We start from the raw sequence: 25,993 nt of genomic DNA, 5'->3' as shown, positions 1-25,993 counted from the left end.
GGGATGTGCCCGCAACCAAGGTACGTGCCCTTGACCGGAATCGAACCTGGGACCTTTCAGTCCGCAGGCTGACGCTCTATCCACTGAGCCAAACCGGTTTCGGCGTTTTTTAATATATTTTTTATTGATTTTAGAGAAGAAGGGAGAGGGAAAGAAAGAAATAACAATGATGAGAGAGAATCATTGATTCGCTGCCTTCCATAAGCCCCGCACAGGGATCAAGCCTGCAACCTGGGCATGTACCGCCCCCCCAGGAATCAAACTATGACCTGATTTATAGGTCAATACTCAGTCACTTAGCCATGCTGGCCGGGCTGTTGTTTCACTTATTTATGCATTAATTTGTTGCTTCTTGTATGTGCCCTGACTAGAGATCAAACCAGCAACCTTGCCATAATTGGTTGATGCTCTAGTCAACTGAACTACCTGCCCAGGACTCGTGTAGCAATACTTGTACTAGACAAAATAGACTTGAAAACAAAGGCTATATAACAGGGACACAGAAATTCAACTTCTGAGTATTAACGAAAGGAAGCCAAAACACTAAATCAAAAAACCATATACATTTATATGCTCATTGCAAGATTATTTTCAATAGATAAGGTATAGAAACAACCTAAGTGCCCATCAACAGGTGAATGGATAAAGAAGAAGAGATGTATATATATACAGTGGAATATGACTCAGCATTTAAAATGAATTAAATCTTGCCATCTGCAACATCATAAATATACTTGTAGGGTCTTGTACTGAGTGAAATAAGTAACACAGAAAAAGACATATGGCAGATTATTTCACTTATATTTGGAACCTAAAGAAATAAATGATCAAACTGAACAGAACTAGACTCATAGATACAGATAACAGACTGATGGTTACCAAATGGAAGGTGGGTTGGGGGACTGGGTAAAAAAGATGGGAGTTAGAAGTACAAATTGGTAGTTACAGAATAGTCCTTGAGATAAAAAGTACAGCATGGGGATTATAGTCAATAATATTGTAATAAATATGTAGGTGTCAGATGGATACTAGATTTATCAGGGTGATCACTTAAGTTATATAACATCTAATCACTGAGTTGTAGGCCTGAAACTAATATTATATTATATGTCAACTGTAATTTAATAATCAAAAATATTTAAAGTCAAAAGAAAAAGAAATTACCTGGGAAAATGTTGATTTTTTTCCTTCATTTTTGAAGTATAATTAATAAGTATAGAATCCTAGTTTAATAGATTTTTAACACCTAAAGTATGATATTCAATTTTCATAATTTGCATTATTTTTGAATAAATAGTACATGTCATTCTTATAGTCTTTTTACATAATGTGTGAATTTTATCCCCTTTTCCCCATTTTGGTTGTTTTTCATAGTGTTACTCTTTCTTTTTTAAAAATATTTATTGTTGAAAGTATCACATATGTCCCCTTTTTCCCTCATTGACCCCTTCTAGATCACTCCCTTCCCCCACCCTAGGCCTTCACCACACTATTGTCTGCATCAACGGGTTATGCATTTATGCATACAAGTTCTTTGGTTTATCTCTTCACACCCATTCCCTACCCCCTCTTCCCCTCTGAGATTCCAGTCTTTTCCATGGTTCTGTGTCTTTGGATCTATTTTGTTCATGAGATTATTTTTTTTTTCATTAGATTCCAAATATGAGTGAGATCACGTGATACTTATATTTTTCTGACTGGCTTATTTCACTTAGCATAATATTCTTCAGGTTTGTCAATGCTGTCTCAAAGGGTAAGAGATCCTTCTTTATTACTGCTGCATAGTATTCCAGGATGTAAATGTATAACAGCTTTTTTTTTTTATTAAGGTATTATATGTGTACATATCCTACCATTGCCCCCCTCACCCCACTCCCATACATGCCCTCACCCCCAATGTTTTGCACCCGTTGGTTACTCTTATATACATGCATATAAGTCCTTCAGTTAATCTCTTATTTCCCCCACCTCTCCCTAACCTTACCGCTGTAATTTGACAGTCTGATGCTTTACTGCCTCTGTATCTATCTTTTTGTTCATCAGTTTATAATGTTTTTCATTATCCCCAAATGAGTGAGATCATGTGGTATTTTTCTTTCATTGACTGGCTTATTTCACTCAGCATAATGTTCTCTAATTCCATCCAGGTGTCTACAAATGGTAGTAATTCCTTCTTTTTTTATGGCAGCATAGTATTCTATTGTGTAGATGTACCATAGTTTTCTGATCCAGTCATCTGCTGACGGGCACCTAGGCTATTTCCAAATCTTAGCTATTGTAAATTGTGCTGCTATGAACATAGGGGTGCATAGATCCTTTCTGATTGGTGTTTCTAGTTTCTTAGGATATATTCCTAGGAGTGGGATTACTGGGTCAAATGGGAGTTCCATTTTCAGGTTTTTGAGGAAACTCCATACTGTTCTCCACAGTGGCTGCACCAGTCTGCAGTCCCACCAGCAGTGCACAAGGGTTCCTTTTTCTCCGCATCCTCGCCAACACTTGTTTGTTGATTTGTTGATGATAGCCATTCTGACAGGTGTGAGATGGTATCGCATTGTCGTTTTGATTTGCATCTCTCAGATAATTAGTGACTTTGAGCATGTTTTCATGTGTCTCTTGGCCTTCCTTCTGTCTTCTTTCGAAAAGATTCTATTTAGGTCTGTTGCCCATTTTTTTATTGGATCCTTTATCTTCCTTTTATTAAGTTGTATAAGCTGCCTGTAGATGTTGGAGATTAAACCTTTATCAGTGATAACATTTGCAAATATGTTCTCCCATACAGTGGGGTTTCTTGTTGTTTTGTTGATGGTTTCTTTTGCTGTGCAAAAGCTTTTTATTTTGATGTAGTTCCATTTGTTTATTTTCCTTTTGGCTTCCATTGCCCTAGGGGCAGTATCAGTGAAAAAGTTCTTTTGGCATGTGTCTGAGATTTGGCTGCCTGTGGATTCCTCTAGTATTTTTATGGTTTCCCGTCTTATTTTAAGTCCATAACCATTTTGAGATTATTTTTGTGTATGGTGTAAGTTGGTGATCTAGTTTCATTTTTTTGCATGTATCTGTCCAATTTTCCCAACACCATTTATTGAAGAGACTGTCTTGACTCCATTGTATGCTCATGCCTCCTTTGTCAAATATTAATTGCGCATATTGGTTTGGGTCGATATCTGGATTCACTATTCTATTCCATTGATCTATATGTCTGTTCTTGTGCCAGTACCAGGCTGTTGTGAGGACAGTGGCTTTGTAATACAGCTTGAAATCTGGTATTGAGATCTCTCCTACTTTATTCTTCTTTCTCAGGATTGCTGTGGCTATTCGGGGTCTTTTTTTATTCCAGATGAATTTTTGGAGAGTTCTTTCTAGGTCTGTGAAATATGCTGTTGGTATTTTAATGGGGAGTGCATTGAATCTATAGATTGCTTTGGGTAGTATGGACATTTTAATGATGTTGATTCTACCAATCCATGAACATGGTATGTTCTTCCATCTGTTTACATCTTCCTCTATCTCTTTTTTCAGTGTCCTGTAGTTTTCCGCATATAGGTCTTTTACCTCCTTGGTTAGGTTTATTCCTAAGTATCTTAATTTTTTTGGTGCGATGGAAAATGGGATTGTTTTTTTAGTCTCTCTTTCTGTAAGTTCACTGTTGGTGTACAGAAATGCCATAGATTTCTTGGCGTTAATTTTGTATCCTGCTACATTGCCGAATTCATTTATTAAGTCTGTTAGTTTTTTGATGGAGTCTTTCGGGTTTTTTATGTACAATATCATGTCATCTGCAAATAAGGACAGCTTTACTTCTTCTTTTCCAATTTAGATGCCTTTTATTTCTTCTTCTTTTCTAATTGCAGTGGCAAATACTTCCAATACTATGTCAAACAGGAGTGGTGAGAGTGGGCATCCTTGTCTTGTTCCTGTTCTTAGGAGAAATGGTTTTAGTTTTTGCCCATTGAGTATGATGTTAGCTGTGGGTTTATCATATATAGCTTTTATTATGTTGAGGTATGATCCTTCTATTCCCACCTTGTTGAGAGTTTTTATCAAGAAAGGGTGTTGGATTTTGTCAAATGCTTTTTCTGCATCAATTAATATGACTATGTGATTTTTATCTCTCAATTTGTTTATGTGATGTATCACATTTATTGATTTGTAGATATTGTACCATCCTTGCATTCCTGGGATAAACCCTACTTGGTCATGGTGTATGATCTTTCTGATGTACTGCTGGATCCGATTTCCTACAATTTTGTTGAGGATTTTGGCATCTACATTCATGAGGGATATTGGCCTGTAATTCTGCTTCATTGTGTTGTCTTTATCTGGTTTTGGTATTAGGGTGATGCTGGCTTCATAGAATGAGCTTGGAAGTGTTCCTTCCTCTTGAATTTTTTGGAACAGTCTGAGGAGGATAGGTTTTAGTTCTTCCTTGAATGTTTGGTAAAACTCTCCTGTGAAGCCGTCTGGCCCCAGGCTTTTGTTTGCCGGAAGCTCTTTGATGACTGCTTCAATTTCTTCCATAGTTACTGGCATGTTGAGCTGTTTAGATTCTTCCTGATTGAGTTTTGGAAGGTTATATTTTTCTAGGAATATGTCCATTTGCTCCAGGTTGTCCAGTTTGTTGGAATAGAGTTGTTCGTAGTATTTTTTAACAATCCTTTGTATTTCTGTGGGGTCTGTTGTTATTTCACCTCTTTCATTTCTGATTTTGTTTATTTGGGTCCTCTCTCTTTGCTTCTTGGTGATCCTGGCTAGAGGTTCATCAATCTTGTTTATCCTTTCAAAGAACCAGCTCTTGGTTTGTTGATCTTTTGTATTGTTTTTTTGGTCTCTATGTCATTCATTTCTGCTCTGATCTTTATTATTTTCTTCCTTCTGCTTACACTGGTCTTTTCTTGTTGCTCTTTTTCTAACTCTTTGAGTTGTTGGGTTAGGTAATTTATTACCATTGTTTCTTGTTTTTTGCAGTAGGCTTGTAGAGCTATGAACTTCCCTCTCAAGACTGCTTTCGCTGTGTCCCATAGATTTTGGATTGTAGTGTTTTCATTGTCATTTGTTGCCATGATGTTTTTTATTTCTTCTTTGATCTCTCTGGTAACCCAGTCATGGTTTAATAGCATGCTGTTTAGTCTCTATGTGTTTGATTTCTTTGGGTTGTTTTTATTGTAGTTGATTACCAGTTTTATGCCACTGTGGTCTGAGAAGATGCTTGATATGATTTCTATCTTCTTGAATTTGAAGAGACTTTGCCTATGTCCCAACATATGGTCTATCTTTGAAAATGACACATGTGCACTTGAGAAGAATGTATATTCTGTGGCTTTGGGGTGATATGTTCTGAAGATGTCAATTAATTCCATCTGGTCTAGTGGGTCATTTAGGATTGATGTTTCTTTGCTGATTTTTTGTTTAGAGGATTTGTCCAATGGTGATAGTGGGGTATTAAAGTCTCCTACTATGATTGTATTGCTGTCAATCTCTCCCTTGATATCCTCCAGGAGTTTTTTTATGTATTTGGGTGCTCCTGTATTGGGTGCATATATGTTTTCCAGAGTTATTTCTTCTTGTTGGATTTCTCCCTTTAGTATTATGTAGTGGCCTTCCTTATCTCTTGTTATGTCCTTCACTTTGTCAGATATAAGTATTGCTACCCTAATTTGTCAGATATAAGTATTGCTACCCCAGCTTTTTTTTTCAGTTCCATTTGCCTGGAAAACCTTTTTCCATCCCTTCACCCTCAGTCTGTGTGCATCTTTCTTTCTGAGGTGGGTTTCTTGTAGACAGCAGATATATGGGTCATGTTTTCTTATCCAATCCGTTACCCTATGTCTTTTGATTGGGGCATTTAATCCATTTACATTTAAAGTTATTATTGATAGGTACTTATTTGTCACCATTCCTTTTCTTTACCCCTGTGTTCCTTCTTTGCTTCCTATTTCTTTTTTTTTTTCTTTTTTTTTTTTTTTTTACAGCAGACCCTTTAGCATTTCTTGCATTGCTGGTTTGGTGGTAATAAATTCCCTTAGTCCTTTTTTTTGTCTGTGAAGCTCCTGATTTCACCTTCAATTTTGATTGACAGCCTTGCTGGGTACAGTATTCTTGGATTCAGACCCTTCCTTTGCATGACTTTGTATATTTCATTCCATTCCCTTCTGGCCTGATGAGTTTCTGTTGAGAAATCAGTTGCTAGTCTGATGGGGGTTCCTTTGTATGTAACTTTCTGTCTCTCTCTGCCCCTTTTAAGATTCTTACTTTGTCGTTGGTGTTTGCCAATTTAATTTTAATGTGCCTTGGCATCGGCCTTTTGGGGTTCATTTTGCTTGGGACTCTCTGTGAGCTTCTTGGATTGGTGTGGGTTTTTTCTTCCCTATATCAGGGAAATTTTCTGTCATTATTTCTTCAAAGAGGTTTTCTATTCCTTGCTCAGCTTCCTTTCCTTCTGGAACCGCTATTATGTGGATGTTGTTTTGTTTCGTGTTGTCCCAAAGTTCCCTTAGACTCTCCTCCTGCCTTTTAATTTTTTTTTTTCTAGAAGTTGCTCTACTTGGGTATTTTTTCCCATCTTGTCTTCTAGCTCACTGATGCAGTCCTCTGCTTCTTCTAGTCTACTCTTGATGCTTTCTATTGAGTTCTTTACAGCAGCGATGTCATTTTTCATTTCTTCTTGGTTCTTCTTCATTTCCTCTTGGTTCTTGCTCATATTGTCGAATTTGTCTTCCATTCTTTTCAGCCATTTTATGACCATTTCTCTGAATTCTTTCTCTGGAAGGTTGCTTGCCTCCATTTCGTTTACTTTCTTTTCTGGTGATTCCTGCTTTTCTTTCATATACGGGCTGTTTCTTTGTCTCCCCATGGTCTCTCTTCTCTGGGTGTCTGGTTATGTAGTTCTCTCTCTCCTGCGTTGATTTAAAGGCACAAAATACAGCACTACCAGGTACAACTCACAAGGCACTGAACAGAAATGTATTCACGATATTAATAACCTCCAATAAAGGTGACCACCAGAGAAAGGCAAATTAGGTGATAGGAGAGAAAGAAGAAGAGGAAAAAGAAAGAAAGAAGAAAAAAAAAGGAGTGTCAAAATGAAATTGGGAAAAGGGAAAAAAAGAAGGAAAAAAAAAGTAAGAGAGACAAGAAAGAGACTAAGAGAGAAAGGGAAACAGACTATATATATTGGGGATAAAACTCCAATAGAACAATCACTTATCCCAGCAAATGCCAGCAACAAGTGCCTGGGGATTAATACAAACTACAACACCAACTAATATGGAGTGAGGCAAGGGAAAGCTGAAGCACAAAACAAACAAAAAAAATAAAAGAAGAATAAGCAAAACAATCTCACAAAAAAGCATAAAAATTCGATATAATCTACATTCAAGCAAACAAAAACAAAAGGACAGAGAGAAAAACCATTTTTTGGATAGTTAAGACAGCGAAGAGAGAGGTGTGTATGGACTTGGAGCAGGGGATTGGAGATTAGATATGTAAGTAGGGTGAAATTTTAACAAGAGGTAAACAGAAAGAATAGGGAAAATCTAAAGCAGGAAAGGGGTAAGATAAACAGGACACCGAAAAGGGGAAGGTTAGGAAGAGAGTGATGGCATAAAGGTAGAGTTGAGATAGAGTAAAACGATGCTAAAGGAAAGATAAAAATAGAATGTAGAACACTAATCCCAAAATAAAATGAAGAGAAAATAAAATGATACTTAAAAAAAAAGATAAAATAGCAGTAGTAATAATATGGATTGAAAATAAAAATGTAATAATTAAAAAGGTAAAATCAAGTGAGGAAAAAAGAAAAAAAATTGTTTTCTTGAGTAAAAGATGCAAAAAATGAAAATAAAAAAATAAATAAATAAAAAATAAAAATAAATGTGGAGTAGTGAAGATCATTCACTTCCTATGTTGTTCTGCTTGGCATGCCTGTTTCTCAGTCTGGACAGTATTGCAGTTCCCTGCATACCACTGCTCTTCAGTGTTGTAAGCCAGTCCTGATTTTAAGCAGGCGGTGTGTCTTAATTTCTCATATCCCTTTATTTTTGATTACACAAGAGTCAATTTGTGATTCAGCCCCTGGGTGGCAGTGTTTCTGGATTGACTTCCGGGTCTATCTCTGGCCTCTCTAGGCAGTGTTAGAGCCTTCTTTCTCTGTGGCACTCACTACTGGTTTGTGGGAGTGGGCTGCCTCAGAGCTGGCTCTCCGATGGTCACTCCCCGCTCTGATCCCCAGGTTCCAGAAAAACAACTTTCCCCTGCAGTCTCCCAGGGTGTCCCCAACTGGGTGATCCTATGTATTGGGCTTAGTAATCAGAAGCAAGAATTTCAAGAGGAAAAAGCCCAAGTGTGCGAACTCAGGGGCTGCGCGGAAGTCTTGGCACCCGGCGAACTCCAGGGCTGCGCGTAAGTCTAGGCAGCCTGAAATTCTTAGGGTTTCCCTGCACTTCAGATCAAAATGGGTTGCTTTTTAGAGAGCTCTTCTTTTTTTTTTTTTTTTTCAAATTTTTATTAAGGTATTATATGTGTACATATCTTACCATTGCCCCCCCTCCCACCCCACTCCCATACATGCCCTCACCCCCCAATGTTTTGCATCCATTGGTTACTCTTATATGCATGCATACAAGTCCTTCAGTTGATCTCTTATTTCCCCCACCTCTCCCTAACCTTACCACTGTAATTAGACAGTCTGTTTGATGCTTTACGGCCTCTGTAACTATCTTTTGGTTCATCAGTTTATAATGTTTTTCATTATCACCAAATGAGTGAGATCATGTGGTATTTTTCTTTCATTGACTGGCTTATTTCACTTAGCATAATGTTCTCTAATTCCATCCAGGTGCCTACAAATGGTAGTAATAGAGAGCCCTTCTGTTAGCAGCTCTGAGGACCCCTTTCCACATTCACAGATCGCGCCAGCCCCAACAGCCACGGATTTTTCTAGGCACAGACTTCCCTGGTCCTCCAGCTCCCGCAAAACGCGCGTTCCTCTCTCCTGCTGGGACCAGAGACCTCACCTTATCCCAGGCGAAATCTGACCTTTCTGTGGTGGAGTGTAGAGCTCCTCTGAACCCGTGTGTTTGCGCCAATTGGGGAGCATTGTTCTGGGGCTCGCAGCTGTTCCGTGTGTGCCGCAGTTGTGGATTCTTAGGCTTCCTATAAGCTCCACTTTCCGGTTCAAGATGGCGGAGACTCTGCGTCCAAGCCCGCAGCTCCGGGAGGGGACTCAGCCGCAGTTGGTGCTGCCTGGTCAGGGGAACCCGTCTAGCAGTCCCCCACCTTCTTCTGGAGTTCAGCTGTCTCCCAACTTGCCAACAAACACTCCTTGTGCGACCCTCAGCTGTTCCTTCTTTCTGCTCCGGGACAAGGCTAGGAACACTTCTGTCTATTCTGCCGCCATTTTTCCCTCCCTGTATAACAGCTTTTTAATACACTCATCTACTGATGGGCATTTGGGTTGTTTCCAGATATTAGCTAATGTAAATTATACTGCTATGAACATAAGGTTGCATATATTTTTTCTGATTGGTGTTTTGTGTTTCTTAAGATATATTCCTAGAAGTGGGATAGCTGGGTCAAATGGCAGCTCCATATTTAATTTTTTGAGGAAACCACATATGGTTTTCCATAATGGCTGCATCAGTCTGCATTCCCACTAGCAGTGTACTAGGGTTCCCTTTCTCCACATTATTGCCAGCACTTGTCATTTGTTGATATATTGATGATAGCCATTTTGGTAGATGTGAGGTGATACCTCATTGTTATTTTAGTAATTTGCATCTCTTTAATGACTTGTTCATCTTTTCAAAGAACCAGTTATTGGTTTCATTGATCTTTTGTATTGCTTTTAAGTCTCTCATTTATTTTTGCTCTGATCTTTCATATGTTTCTCTTTATCATTATTTTTCAAAAACTTTATTTAAATCCATCTTGATATTTTATTATTTGTGTTTTTTATTTTATTGAATATATATTTTTAAGATTTTCATTGCATCAGGGAATTGTTTTTTCCATTATTACTTCAAATACTTTTTCTGCTCTTTCCTTAACATCCTTTCTTTCTTGGATTCTCACTAAATCAATGGTGGGTTATTTGATATTATTCCACAGACTGCTTAGATTTTTGTTTGTTTCATTTTTTTTTCTTTTAGCACTTTTTGCTATCTATATTTCAATTTAGATAGGTTCTCTTGCTCTTTATTCACATTCATGGGTTTGATCTTTTTTTTTTTTTTCTGAAGTCTCTAATATTTTGTTGACCATTGAGTGAAGTTTTATTTAGTATTTTGTAGAATTTCCATTTGGCTTTTTCTTAGAGTTCTTCAGGTTACATACTTTGGTAGTTAATCTCCTCATGGTAGTTATTCTTTGGTTGACCTAATTGGCATCATTTTATGTATGTGTTGCTTAGAATTAAAATCAGAATTGAAGATTAATCCATGAAGATTTAATTACACTGCACCTCAAATCCCAGCTAGCTCACTGTTCTAAACTTTTTCTGTCTCCTCACCTTACCAAGTTTTCAAGGCTCTGATTGGGTTCATGTTTTCTGTGATGAGGATGTAGTAAATGCTTCCAGGTTAACAACAAGAACCTACCCCTTCCACATATACACACACAATGATTGTATGGTTCACCTCATATTCCTTTATTTCTCATGAGACACAGGCTTGTGCTGGCTTTGTTTTATAGTACATGAAAAGGTAACCATTTATGTTTTCTCCTGTTTTCTTGTTTTAGAAGAAGAGCTAATTTTACATCATTTACTCTGTTATGGCCAATATGCTAGTGAACATATTTTAATTACTTCTCTTTCCCCTGTATAAGGGCTGGAGCTCAGACTTTCATTATTTTATTTCCTTATTTTTTATACATAGCTGGGTACTTGGTATATTCTCTGAGGCTCTGTAAATGTAAATATTATTATTTATCTCTGAAAATAGACCAAGAAAAAGGTTTAGATTTATGTGTAAGTGTGTGTGTGAGTGTGGATGTATTAGGTGTCCTTTGTTAAGAATATAGTTCTCTTTGTCCTTTTTATTAAATTTATTGGGGTGACACTGGTTAACAAAATTATATATGGTTTCAGTGCACAATTCTATAATACTGCATCTGGATACTGTAGTGTGTGCTCACCAACCCAAGTCAAGTCTCTGTCCATCATCACTTATCCCTCCTCTAGCCTCTTCCACTTCCCCCCAGCCCACCTCCCCCTGCCAATTACCATACTATGTGTCAATGACTTATTTCTCTCTTTTTTGCTCAATCCCTCAATGCCCCTTCCTCACCTCCCCCCCAAAGCTGTCAGCCTGCTCTGTATGATTCTGTTTCTATTTTGTTTGTCAGTTCATTTTGTTTATTAGATTCCACAGATGAGGAAATCATATGGTACTTGTCTTTCTCTGACTGGCTTACTTCATTTAGCATAATAATCACCAGGTCCATCCATGCTGCCCGCAAAGGGTAAAATTGTCTTCCTTTTCAAGGCCAAATAGTATTCAATAGTGTAACTGTACCACAGCTTTTTTATCCACTCATCTAACTGATGGATACTTGGGCTGCTTCCAAATCTTGGCTATTGTAAATAACACTGCAATGACCATAGGGGTTCATATAGTCTTTTCAATTGGTGTTTCTGGTTTCTTTGGCTATATCACGAGAAGCAAAATCGTTCAGTCATAAAGCAGTTCCATATTTAATTTTTTGAGGAAACTCCGTACTGTTTTCCTCAGTGGCTGGACCAATCTTTATTCCTATAAACAGTGTACAAGGGTTCACTCTTCTCCACATCCTTGCCAGCACTTGTTTTTTTTTTTTTAAATATATTGATGATAGCCATTATGACAGGTGTGAGATGATATAGCATTGCAGTTTTAATTTGTATTTCTCTCATGATTACTTATGTTTAACATATTTTTATTTGTCTCTTGGCCAGATATAATTTAAAAAATAAGCATTAGACCTGAATTGATACTTCTCCAAAGAGGACAAAAAGGTATAGATTTGCACATTACCTGTATATAGACATGTTTGAAGATATACTGTTTCATTACTAAGAAAGTATTATTACTCAACCTCATATATAAAACATCTGCCATGTTCCTAGGGAATGTACTTTCTTTACTTAATTTTTACTGATTTTTTTGTTTTTTTCTAATATATATTCTTTGTTCTTTGGCTACTTGCCTCTGTATTCTGCCTGATGAGCATACAGAGTGCTATATTACCACTGTGGTAATAAGAGACATGATGAATCTAGTTGGCTTTGAGGAAGTAATACTGTATTCCAGATTGAGTACTAACTGAAATAGGATTCTCCTGTCAGGCAGGAAAGAAATGTTATCACATGGGACATGTGATTTTTAATAAATTGTATCCATGGTATAAGTGCCCAAGTTGTGTTATCCTATATAATAAAGAGGTAATATGCAAATTGACCCTCATGCCCTCACACAAGATGGCTGCTCCCATGTGGTCAAAGATGGCCGCCACAAGATGGCCAGCAGGGGAGGGCAGTTGGGGGGACCAGGCCTGCAGGGAAGGGCAGTTGCAGGTGACTGGGCCTGCAGGGGAGGGCAGTTAGGGACAACTGGGTCAGCAGTGGAGGGCAGTTAAGGGCGACCAGCCCAGCAGGGGAGGGCAGTTGGGGGCAACCAGGCCAACAGGGGAGGGCAGTTGGGGGTTATCGGGCCAGCAGGGGAGGGGAGTTGGGAGTGATGGGGCCAATAGGGGAGCAGTTAGGCGTCGATCAGGCTAGCAGGGGAGTGGTTAGGGGGTGATCAGGTTGGCAGGCAGGCGAGCGGTTGGGAGCCAGCAGTCCTGGATTGTGAGATGGATGTCCGAATACCAGTTCCTAAACTGGCAGCTGGACATCCCCCGAGGGGTTCCAGATTGGAGAGGGTGCAGCTGGGCTGAGGGACACCCCTCCCCAGTGCACGAATTTCATGCACCCGACCTTTAGTTATTAAAAATGTTAGCACTTGCTCTGTGTAGGCTACATTTCCTTTGTAGTTTTTATTTTTGCTTCCATGCCAAGTCCTCTGTTCTTTGATGAGGAGGTTTCACAGCTATGAATTTGTAATTAGTTATATCCCTCTTTCCCTAATACTTGTGAATTCTAGAGTTGATAACTTCTGGACATTCACCAGTAACTCTTCTTTCCCATATTTATCATTTAGATGTATCTATTTTAAAAATCATTTCCATCTTTTCCAGTTACTTCAGAAAAAAATTTTTTTCCTGGAACCATTTATTTTACTTCATTTTTTCTAATCCTGGCAGTATTAGACTTTCCTCCTTCAGTTACATTTATTCAATAGATTCTTAATTGTAGTAATTGAAAAAGAATTAAATATACGGCTTACAATATCTCAAATTACATAGACCAATTCTCACTCAACAGCTATGCAATTTTAGGTAAATTACAAATCTTTCTATCCCTCAGAATTTTTACCTATAAAAGAGTTCACAAGGTTTCTCTGAGAATTAAAGGAGCATGTGTGCTTTCAATAGTTCCAGTACTTAAAGTAGTCCCAGCAATATAAGTGCTTTCAATAAATGCCATATAATATGCAATGATGCCCCTGTTATTCTTTCTCAACAGTCAATTACAAAACAAAATTTCTGAGCTGAGTGGGGCTTCAAGAGAAACAGTTATCTTTGCATGAGCAAAATCTTCTTGGCCATATATGTAGACAGTTTACATAAGGTGGCCTACCAGAGGAACTTTGAAAGTAACAGTCATTTACCATCCATGGAACAAGGTTGCCAACCTTTAGACACAGATTATTAAATAAATTATTCATTTGTTCTATGTCAAAACAAGTATGTATTTGTTTATTTTCTATATTCTTGATATATATATATATATATATATATATATATATATATATATATATAATACCTGCTTTGTTTACTTTTATGTCCTCTATACTTTACACAGACAGTGGCATATACTGAAAACCCAATAAATACTAGTAAATAAAATGCAATATATATCCAAGTGTTTTACTGCTAATACTTTTAAATGTTTAAGTAGAATTGGTAGTACTAGTGATTTATGAGATTTTTTCACATAATATAAACTTTTGTAATGATTAATTGAAAAAAGCTATGTAGACACTATACTCATCTATAAGCTTGATCTAAATTACTCATAATTACACAGGATGATAAGAAGTAAGATAACCATAGTCTCATTTTATTATTATTATTATTATTATTATTATTATTATTCCAATTTGAAAATTGTATCCCTGATTCATTAATTTAAAAAGGAGACATAAGCAGAGATAAAGTAAATCATCATGGCAGGTGTTTCCAAGGAATTTAATTATTGAGAACTATAGAGGCAGTAAAGATCAATTTTAATCTAAGCTCTGTTTCTATGAAGCTGTTGGTTGATCACTCAGTTCCGTTCAAACCATCAAAGAACTATGGCATAATGCAAATCAACTACTGGTATTTGAAGATCGAATCTGCAAATAATACGATAAAAGTCAAGCCAATCTGAGACTATTACATAGGCTTATATTGACATGCCCTTTGAGAATTCCTGGAGAGACAATTTTAATAATTTCTTAAAATAGAATATTTTTAGATGTTCCCTGATATTTCACTCCATGGAATGTAATAAAGGAATAGAAGCAAAATAGGGCAAAACTAAAATCTAATTTTACAAAATAATTGGACAATATTTGTTTTGTTGCTACAGCCTTAGAGACCATCTTCTGATTTTCTCCATGGGAGGAAGGGTTGAGTTAATGACTTGAAAATTGTTAGGCTCCTCAGGTGGATTTCAAGCTAGACAATCCCCTTCATAACCACTTAGAATACATGCCAGTTAGAGTTGTTGGCAGTCTTTTATAAGTCCAGCCTAGCTTACTATTACAGCAGGTTGGGAAAATATCCAACAAAGCATCACTTTGAGATAGAATTGAATACCTGCAAAATAGAATTGAATACCTCAAATTTAAAAGAAGAAATTGAACTTGGTTTGGAGTGATTTGAAAATAGCCCAAAACATTGATTAAACATCTTGAAACACTGATGCATGTATATCACTTGTCAATAATTTTAAAATACTTTCAATTAATATATGCTTTAAGTTTAAATTTTCTCCTAAGAAACTATAAAATTATTTTGGTAACAAAATTGAAAAATACCATGTTAGTATAGGAATAATCATAATTACATAGGTATTCAAATATGTGGTCCATCTTCATTTTTATTAATTTTTAAAATTATTTTATAGTTCATGATGTTAGTTATAAACAACAACAAAAAACTCAGTTTTCATTCACTTTACAAATGTAATCGCTATTCTATTATTCTCCCTCTGGTACCAAAAATTCTTAAGCAGATAACTTAAAATGAACAATCATTTGGTTCAGTCCTATTAGTCTCTAACAGCATTTGTAATTTTCCTTTCACTTCCTATTTGGCTACAGATTATACTACTATTTTTCTAGTGAAAAGAACTCTAATGGTCTTTCTTTTATTTTATTGAGATGATTTTGATTATGTCCATGTTTTCCATTCTATTTCAATGTGTCTTATCTATAAGGAAATTAGTAACCAACTATAAGTGTAGATTACTTCTTATGACCTATTAAATAAATATTTTCTTAAACTTCACATTCAATAAACTTTGAATGTAGAAAGTATTAAAATAAAGTTTCTATCTTTTGTATGGGGATATTGTAGAATTAATATATCTAATTGTATGTTCTTTTAAAGAATTACTTACCAATATATGTTGGAATTCATTCTAGTGTCAAATTCTCTATTTGAGTATGTATATCCCCCCACATTCCTCCAGGTAAACTATGACTCCACACCTCAAACATTGTGTCACCAGATGTTTATAACTGGTTGTTGGTTACTTTGCTCTGTAGAGTTTTTCTCTTTCAACTTTACATTTGCATTGAAAGGGAATGAAAATCATAGTGATTACAGTGCAACAAATTAAGTTCTACAATAGCCTAATTAGAATGGCAAATTATTCCATTCTTTCCTTGATCATTTCCATCACAGCTAGTGGAAAACATACAGAACAACTGAGGCATTCAGAAGTCTTTTTAAAAATGTTATGCCTCTTTTTAGAAGGAGAGACTGTAGTTAGAAAACAAAAAGAAAATACTAAAAATTAGAAAAATATAAAATAAATAACATGAAATAAAAAATATATAAAATCAAATGTTTAAAATTTGGCAACTTTTTTCACAATGAGCGAAACCCAAAAACAACATTATTCTAAAACATACCTAAAATGTGGGCATTTATTAAAATTTTACCCACTGATCATTCTTCTAAATAGAACCTCCTTTATCCATGTAAATATTCTTTTCTTTGTGTTTAAATGTATAAAATAAAAATAGGATTATGATTGAAACATAATATGGAAATGTTTAGCAAGATTTTTAAAAATAAATTTGTAACAATATATGGACTTTGTTAGTATGCTAAATAATAAGATCTAGCATATAAACAAATTATAATAATTTTATTTTTCCTGTTTTATTAATATACCAGAGGTCCAGTGCATGAAATTCATGCACGGGTGAGGTCCCTAGGCCTGGCCAGTGATCAGGGCTGCTCAGGACTAGGCTGATCAGGGCAGGGCCAGAGAGGAGGCAACATTCACTGAGCTGGGCACAGAAGGACTGGATGCCGGATGCTGATGCCACCATCACTGGCACTCCACCACCACACGGTTACCGCCTACCCCCCTCCTCTTTCTCTCATTGCCGCTCCACCACCGTGACAGGTGAGCGGCAGGCCGATAGGGGCCTGCTGGCTGGGGGGAGGGACAGGGCATGGGAGGTTGGCCACCAGTTGCGAGGAGGGAGCCGGCCCTCGGCCCCCCTGGGAAATGGACCACATCTGCTGCCACTGACCCCTGGTTCCCTGTCCCAATGGTGGGAGGTTGGCCGGCTGGGGGAGGTTGGCTATGGGAGTGCACTGACCACCAGAAAGCAACTCCTGCATTGAGTGTCTGCTCCTGGTGGTCAGCGCATATCATAGCAACTGGTCCTTTCAGTCATTCCTGTCACTTAGGCTTTTATATATATAAATTAGAGGCCCGGTGCACGAAATTCGTGCACGGGGGGGGGGGTGTCCCTCAGCCCAGTCTGCCCCCCTCTCCAATCTGGGACCCCTTGAGGGATGTCTAACTGCCCATTTAGGCTCAATCGGCAGTCGGACATCCCTCTCACAATCCAGGACTGCTGGCCTTCAACTGCTCACCTGCCTGCCTTCCTGATTGCCCCTAACTGCTTCTGCCTGCCAGCCTGATCACCCCCTAACCACTCCACTGCCAGCCTGATTGATGACTAACTGCTCCCCTGCCAGGCTGATTGCCCTTAACTGTCCTCCCCTGCTGACCTGGTCACCCCTAACTGCCCTCCCCTGCAGGCTTGGTCGCCCCCAACTGCCCTCCCTTGCAGGCCTGGTCCCTCCCAACTTCCCTCCCCTGCTGGCCATCTTGTGGTGGCCATCTTGTGTCCACATGGGGGCAGCCATCTTTGACCACATGGAGGCAGCCATCTTGTGTTTTGGAGTGATGGTCAATCTGCATATTACTCTTTTATTAGATAGGATAATTGACATATAACATTATATTAGTTTAAGATATTCAACATAATGTTTGTATGTTATATAAGATGTACAACATATTGATTATAAATTATATTTTATATCCACAATAAGTTTAATTAATATCTATCACCTCATATAGTTATAATTTTTTTCTTGTGATGAGAGTTTTTAAGAATTGAGAAATAACAGAGTAATACACAACATTTACCAGAGCTAATTCATGTGTATACTTTAAGGACACACATTACTCCATTAGAGAAAAAAATGCACTCCCCCCACCAAGGCATATTTTTATAGCTATATACTTCTAGATATAAAAATAGTTACATACAAATGTAGCTATATACACTTATAAATCCTTACTAATAAAATTAGTAATATCATGCCATACCTGCATTAGGAGAGTGAGTCTGATATCATGGGTGTCTTTGTGTGGTAGACACTAAGGGAAAAATAAAAACTAACTCAACATATAGTCAAACACTGCTACAGTTAAATATTTCACCCTTTGTTCTCCTTGCATGATCCTATCTAATAAAGGGAGAATATGCTAATTGTCCCTTACACTGTTGCTAAGATGGCAACGCCCACAGCCAATAAGGAGGGAATATGCTAATTGACGGCCCCACCCTCAAAGATGGTGGTGCCCACAGCCAATAAGGAGGGAATATGCTAATTGACTGTCACACCCTCAAAGATGGCAGCACCCACAGTCACAAGATGGTGGTGCCCAGTCCCCTTAGCCTTGCCTGAGCGGTAGGCGTATGGAAAGGCCTTGCTGCGTGCCTGCCTCCAGAGTCCCCCAGTCCCCTCAGCCCCACAGCCTCCCAGGGCCGGCCCGAGGTGCAGGCAAGCCTCGGCTGTCAGCTGCCCAGCCACCCAGGGCTGCCCGAGGCACAGATAACCACAGCCAGCCAAAGCTTGCGCTGCAGGCAGTGGCAGCAGCAGAGGTGTGATGGGATGTCGCCTTCCCCTGATCACTGGGTCGCCTCCCATCCTGGACTGTGAGGGGGGCAGGCTGGGCTGAGGGACTGCCGCCTCCAGTGCATGAATTTTCGTACACTGGGCCTCTAATCTACAATAATAATCTGCTTCGTGGTTGATATTTACTGCTGTGCTGCTGACAATTAACTGAAAGAGAAGTTGGGGTGCTTCACTGGGCTGGAAAAAGTTTAGCTAAATCAGAAAGAAGGTCTAATTAAGCAGGTTTATGTATATATATATAAAAGGCTAAGTTGATTCATGCATGCACGATACATATAAAGCTCTCGCTGACACCAATCGTACATGTGTGTTTCAATCTGTCATTGTTGATCATGAATTTGGTTGACACTTCTATTATAGAGAAATGCCAAATAGTGACATTAAAACATTTCTTCTAATTAATTTCCTTTCAATGTGCATGAATTCATGCACTGGGCCACTAGTTAGTGCATAAAACTGCAATTGATTTCTGGATAGTTATTTTGTATCCTGTTACTTTACAGAATTCATTTATCAGTTCTGATAGTTGTTTTTGTGTGTGTGTGTGTGAAATCTTTTAGGCTTCTCTATATATAGTATCATGTCATCTGCATGATCTCTTTATAGTTTTATAACTTTCTTTCCAATATGGATGCCTTTTGTTTCTTCTTGTCTAATTGCTGTGGCTAGGACTTCCAGCACTATATGAGAATGGTGAAAGCTGACATCGCTGTCTTGTTCCTGATAATACAGAAAATGCTCTTAATTTTTGCTTGAGTATAAAGTTGGCTGTGGGTTTGTCATATATGGCCTTTATTGTGTTGAGGTATCTTATTCTATTCCCACTTTGCTGAGAGTTTTTACCATAGATTGGTGCTAGATTTTATCAAATGCTCTTTCTGCATCTATTAATATGATCCTTCATTTTGTTTATGTGGTGATTGCTTGATTGATTTTCCTTCATTTTGTTTATGTGGTGATTGCTTGATTGATTTTCAGATGTTGTACCAACTTTACATCCCAAGAATAAATCCCACTTGGTCATTGGGTATAATTGTTTTAATGTATTAATGAATACAGAATGCTAATATTTTATTGAGAATTTTTGCATATATGTTCATCAGAGATATTGGACTATAATTTTCTTTCTTTGTAATATCATTTTTTGTTGTTGTTAATCTTCACCCAAGGATATTTTTTCCATTGATTTTTAGAGAGTGTGGAAGGGAAAGGGGGTGAGAGAAAGAGAGGGAAACATCAATATGAGGAAGACACATTGATCAGTTGCGGGAAACATTGAACCCATGGCCTTAGGTGCATGGGCTGACATTTTAACCACTGAGCCATATGGCCAGGGCTCTTTGCAGTGTCTTTATCTGGATTTGAAATTAGGATAATGCTGGCCTTATAAAATGGAAGTCTTCCCTTTACTTGAATTTTTGGAAATAGTTTGAGAAGTATAGCTATTAGTTCTTTAAATGTTTGTTAAAATTCTATGTGAAGTCATCCAGTTCTGAACTTTCTTTTTTGGGGAGCTTTTATATTACTACATCAATTTCACTAGTTGTATTTGTCTACTCAAATTCTATGATTCTCCATAATTCAGTTTTGGAAGATTGTATTTTTCCAGAAATTTATCAACTTCATCAGATTGTTCAATTTTTGGCATATAGTTTTTCTTAATATTTTATTACAATCCCTTGTATTTCTGTGGAATTTCTTCCTATTTCATTTCTGATTTTATTTTCTGGAGTGGGGGAGGAGGAGTTCTCTTTCTTTTTTTCCTTAATAAACCTCGTTTAAGGTTTGTCAATCTTGTTTATCTTTTTAAAAACAAACTCTTGTTTTCATAGATCTTTTGTAATATTTTTAGACTATATTTCATTTATTTCTTCCCTGATCTTTATTATTTCCTTTGTTCTATTCACTCTGAGTGTTGTTTGTTCTTTTTCAAGTTTCTTAAGTGTAAAGTTAGATTATCTATTTAAGCTTCTTCTTGTTCCTTGAGGTAGGGCTGTAATGCTATGAATTTCCCTCTCAGGAGTGCTTTCACAGTGACCCATAGATGTTGGATTGTTGTGTTCTCATTTTCATTTGATTCAAGATACTTATTGATTTCTTCCTTGATCTCATTGTTAATTCATTCATTGTTTATTTAGTCTCCATGTGGTTGTGGTTTTATTTCTTTTTTTTTTCTTATTATTGATTTCTAGTTTCATTATGATCAGGGAGATGCTTGGTATGATTTAAATCTTAAATTTATTGACAATAGTTGTTTTTTTTAAATCTTTATTGTTGGAAGTATTACATACACCCTTTTTATCCCCCATTGATACCTTATAGCCCACCCCTGCCCCCTGCTCCAGGCCTTTACCACCCTATTGTCAGTGTCTGTGGGTTATGCATATATACACACAAGTTATTTGGTTGATCTCTTCCCACCACCCAATCACCCTGCCTTCCCTCTGAGATTCAATAGTCTGTTCCATGCTTCTATGTTATTGGATCTATTTTGTTCATCAGTTTATTTTTTTTTTATTAGATTCCACATATGAGTGAGATCATGTGATACTTGTCTTTCTCTGATTGGCTTATTTCACTCAGAATAATACTCTCCAGGTCCCTCCATGCTGTCTCGAAGGGTAAGAGATCCTTCTTTTTTACTGCTGCTTAGTATTCCATGGTAACTTGTTTTGTGTGCTAATGTGTGGTCTATCCTAGAAAATATCCCATAAGCACTTGAAAAGAATGTATATAGTACTGCTTTGGGGTGAAATGCTTTGAAGATATCAATTAAATCCATCTGATCTAGTGTATCACTTAAGGCTGCTGTTTCCTTGTTGACTTTCGGCTGAAAGATCTATCCATTGATATCAATAGGATGTTAATGTCCCCTACTAAGACTATATTGCTGTCTATCTCTCTCTTAAAATGCAACAAAATATATATATTTTTTACATATTTAGGTGCTACTATGTTTGATGCATAAATGTTTATAAGGCTTCTATCTTCTCATAAGATTGATCCCTTTATCATTACGTGTGTCCTTCTTTGTCTCATCCTATAGCCTATTTTGTTAGATATAAGTATTACAACTCAATAATTTTTTTCATTTCTTTTTGCATGAAATATATTTTTCCACCCCTTTATTTTTAGTCTTTGTGTATCTTTAATTCTGAGGTGAGTGTCTTGTAAACAGCATATAGTATATGGGTATTGTTTCCTTATCCATTCAGCTACTTTATATCTTTTGACTTGAGCATTTAAGACATATACATTTAAAGTGATTATTGATTAGTATGTATTTATTTCCCTTTTATTCTTTTAACTATGTTCCTCTGTTTGTTTGTATTTTCCTTCTTTTTAAAGCAGGTCCTTTAATATTTCATGTAATACTGGTATGGCGGTGATGAAGTCCTTTACCTTTTTCTTGTCTGGGAAGCTCTTTATTTTTCCTTCAATTATAAATGATAAGTATGCAGGTAGAGTAATCTTCGTTATAGATCCTTGCTTTTCATCACTTTCAATATTTCATGTCAATCCTGTCTGACCTGAAATGTTTCTGTTGAGAAATCAGCTCACAGTCTTATGGGAGCGCCTTTGTAGGTAACTAACTGGCTTTTTCTTGATGGTTTTTGTTGTTGTTGTTGTTGTTTTTATTATATATTTTTATTGCTTTTAGAGAGGAAGGGATAGGACAAAAAAAAAAAATAGAAACATCAATGCTGATAGGGAATCATTGATTGGCTGTCTCCTGCATGTTCCACTCTAGGGACCAAGCCCACAACACTGGCATGTTCCCTGACTGGGAATCAAACTGTGACTTCCTTGTTCATAGGTCGATGCTCAACCACTAAGCCATTCTGGTTGGGCCTTACTGCTTTTAAGATTCTCTCTATCTTTAACCTTTGGCATTTTAATTATGATGTGTCTTGATGTGGACCTATTTGGGTTCATCTTGTTTAAGACTCTCTGCACTTCTTGGACTTGTGTGTTGTCCTTCACCCAGTTAGGGAAATTTTCAGTCATTATATTTTTAAAATAGGTTCTTGACCCTTTGCTCCCTCTCTCCTCCTTTTTGTAATTTATGATATGGATGTTGTTTTGCTTCATTTTGTCCCAAAAGTTCCTCATTTTTTAAAAATTCTTTTTCTTTTTTGATGCTCTGATTAGGGTTTTTTTTCTTCCAAATCGTGGATTTTATCCTCTGTTTCGTCCAACCTAGTGTTCATTCCTTCTATTGAATTCTTCAGTTCAGATGTTGTATTTTTTATTTCTTACTGGTTCTTCTTAATGGTTTCTATGTCCTTTTCATGTTGTTGTAGTTTTCACTAAATTTTTTGAGCATCCTTATTACCATTCTTTTGAACTCTATAACTGGTAAATTGCTTGCCTCCATTTCACTTGTCAATTTTTCTAGAGATTTCTCCCTTATTATTTATTTTAGGAAATGCTTCTATATCTCTACATTTTGGCTGGTTCTTTGAGTTGGTTTCTATATATTAGGTAGATCTTTTATGACTCCCAGTCTTGGTAGGGTGGCCTTTTGTAGTAGGTGTACTGTGGGATCCTGTAGCATAGTCTCCTTGGTCACCTGCTTGGGTGCTTCTGGAATGTGCCTTTTGTGTTATGTGGGCCCTCCTATTGTAATTGAGTCTTGGTTACTATTGGCCTGTTCATTTGTGGGGTCATTTTTCAGGCTGGCTTACTGAGGAAATCATTCCCAACCAGAGTTTTCGAGCTCCTGTGGAGGTGCTGAACACACAGAGTGAAAATCACCTCAACAGGTTCTGGTGTCTTCTGAGATCTCCCTTTGAATTTGCTGCTTGTGAACCTTATTGGATCCTGCTCTGATGTTTTCTGAAGCTGATAACTAGATCTGTTTGTTCTACAGCATCTTGGTAGGTACTCTGGTGCAGGCCAATGCTAGATGTTGCCTGTGACTGACCCTGGGCAACTTATTTGGAGCTACAAAGCAATTCACATTTTGTGGCTTCCTCAGATAGGCCTGGAAGTGTACTATAAGGATCAAACTGTGCACCAGGGCTTGCTTTTATCAGTACCAGGCCAGTACCAGCCCTCCACCCATAGGCTGCCTGTTAGGCTCAGTCACTGAAAGAGGCTCTGGCAGTACTGGATTTGCATGAGATAGTGTCAGAGTCAGCAGCAAGAGCACCACACAGCTCTTCTGGTCTGACTGGCTCTGAGTCTGGGCAGAGCTTGGCAGAGGGCCTTGGGAGATGGAGAAGGAGATGGAGAAATTGTAGGTGTATATAAGAATGAGTCTTTATTGCTGAAGCCAGTGGCCATATAGCCACAGATAAAAACAGTCCTCACATCAAAGTCCATACAGGCAGGCAGCCAGACACCAGCTGGTGAGCATATAGCTTTCCCACAAAGCAGATCAGTCTCTATATCCACAGTTATTATCTGAGCAGCCGCACTCTGCCTTCTAGACTTACCACCTCACATCGTAGTGGTACCTGAGCTCACCAGCTCAGCAGCTTCTCCTGTCTCTCCTGCTCAGCTGCTCTCTCTAGCTGACTTCTTCTCACTCCATCCTCAGCTGACTACAGCCTACTCCAACCAACTAGCCTGTCAGTAATCTACTTTTATACCAGTTAGACAAAGAAGGCTTCATGCCAATAGTTACACCAATCATATTGGCTACGGAAGGGCACAGTGTACCATGTGTCCTTGCACCCGCTCATGGTATCTTGGCCTGATTAGGAGTCCCAGGCTCAGAGTCCTTGAACATCCCATTTAGGCACATGACCAGAGCGGCCTTTGGTCATTCTGGTGTGTTGATAACAAGGCCTTTGTGCTCCCACGGGCCTTGATTATCCAGGAACCTGGCATGGTTCCCACAGATAGGTTCTCAGTAAGTCACCAGGTAAGAATAACTGTTCACCAAGTTGATACAGGTTTAACCTCAGTGTCAGTGCTGGGTCTGAGGCCACTCAGAAAATGGCCGAGGTATAACAGTGCCTCAGGGAATCATCAGGGTGATACCAACAGATTTTATCAGGCCCAAACAGACCTGGATTTGGCTGTGAAAAGGGAGAGTTCTGCACTGCTCAGGTGTACAAGGAAAAAATAGTCCCCATCCTAAAACCACTAAACTTAATATATCCCAGATTCTTCTGCCAGAAACCTAATCTCAGCAGGGCAGGGGCCACTGGTAGTGGGAAGTATGTGGCTAGTGGATTTCTCATGAAGGGAAGTTGTGGTCAGGTTGGGGGAAGTGAGGGAGAGTGATCCTACCCCAGAGCTACATAATTCAATCAATTCTGAGTTTTGCCTAGACCTCAGCGGGGTGGAGCCACCAGGAGTTGAGAGGGTAGGGCCACTGGGAGTCTGGAAAGTGAAGCTAAGAGATATCTCCTGAGGGGGAAACCCTAATCAAGTTCACGGGAAATTTGGGGGAATGGCCGACATACAGCTAAGTCACTGACACTCTAAGAGTCTGCAGGACCTCTACACCCCAGCGCATGTAGCTGACTACTCCGCAGGGCACAAGATTTGCAAGGTGGGGCAACAAGGAGTCCAGAGTGTGGAACTTTTGCTTTGCCATAAGCTGATGCCATGTGAAAGGGGGTGGGTGCTCCACCCAAGAAAGATGGCATCTGTGGTGCAGAAGAGCGATTTATCACAGGCAGGTCACAGGAGCTGTCCTCTCAGCTTTTTTCCCAGAGGCACACACCCAAGACTCTTTTTCAGTGACTCTAGTCCACTCCACCCTCCTTCTGCTGGAGCCCTGGGTGAGTAGCTGTGAATGAGATTTTGTGTGTTGGCCCTTTAAGAGGGTGCCTGTGTCTCTAGTGTCTTCGGACTCCCCCTGAAGGACAGAATCCCCACTGATTTTCACACCCAGATGTTATGTGGGCACCTCTTCCTGGCTCTGGTACTCTGGACTAGGGAGCCTGGTGTAGGGTTGAGACCCCAGTCTTCTCAGGGGGAACTTCTGTAGGGGGAACTTTTTACAGAATCTCAGCTGCCGCCGTTCAGAGCAGGGCCAGCCTTTTTGCTTCTCAGCAGTACCTACCAGTTTCTATGTGGCTTCTCCTGTAAATTCTTGGTTGTAAGATGTCTCTTCAGCTAGTCTTCAGTTGGTTATCCAGGTTTATTGCTCTATATTTTAGCTGTAATTCCAGTTTGGTCCTGAGAGTAGGTAAGTGTAGTTTTCATCTACTCTGCTGCCATCTTGGATTCTCTCTGGGAAATTCTTAATGAAATATGTTGCATCCCTACAATAGGACATTATGTACTCATTAAATATTTGGAAGAGTTTTAATAATATGAAAACCCGTACTCATCGATATTAAGTAAAAGCACAAGAAGCAAAAAAATAAATTCTGTAAGTAATTGGAAAGAAACTTTAAAATATGATGATCTTTGGAATTATGCTTCTTTATATTTTTCCTCAAAATGTTCTGTA

This window comes from Plecotus auritus (genome assembly GCF_963455305.1).
Source record: "Plecotus auritus genome assembly, chromosome: 3".
Lineage (NCBI taxonomy): Eukaryota > Metazoa > Chordata > Mammalia > Chiroptera > Vespertilionidae > Plecotus > Plecotus auritus.
This window is presented reverse-complemented; position numbering follows the sequence as displayed.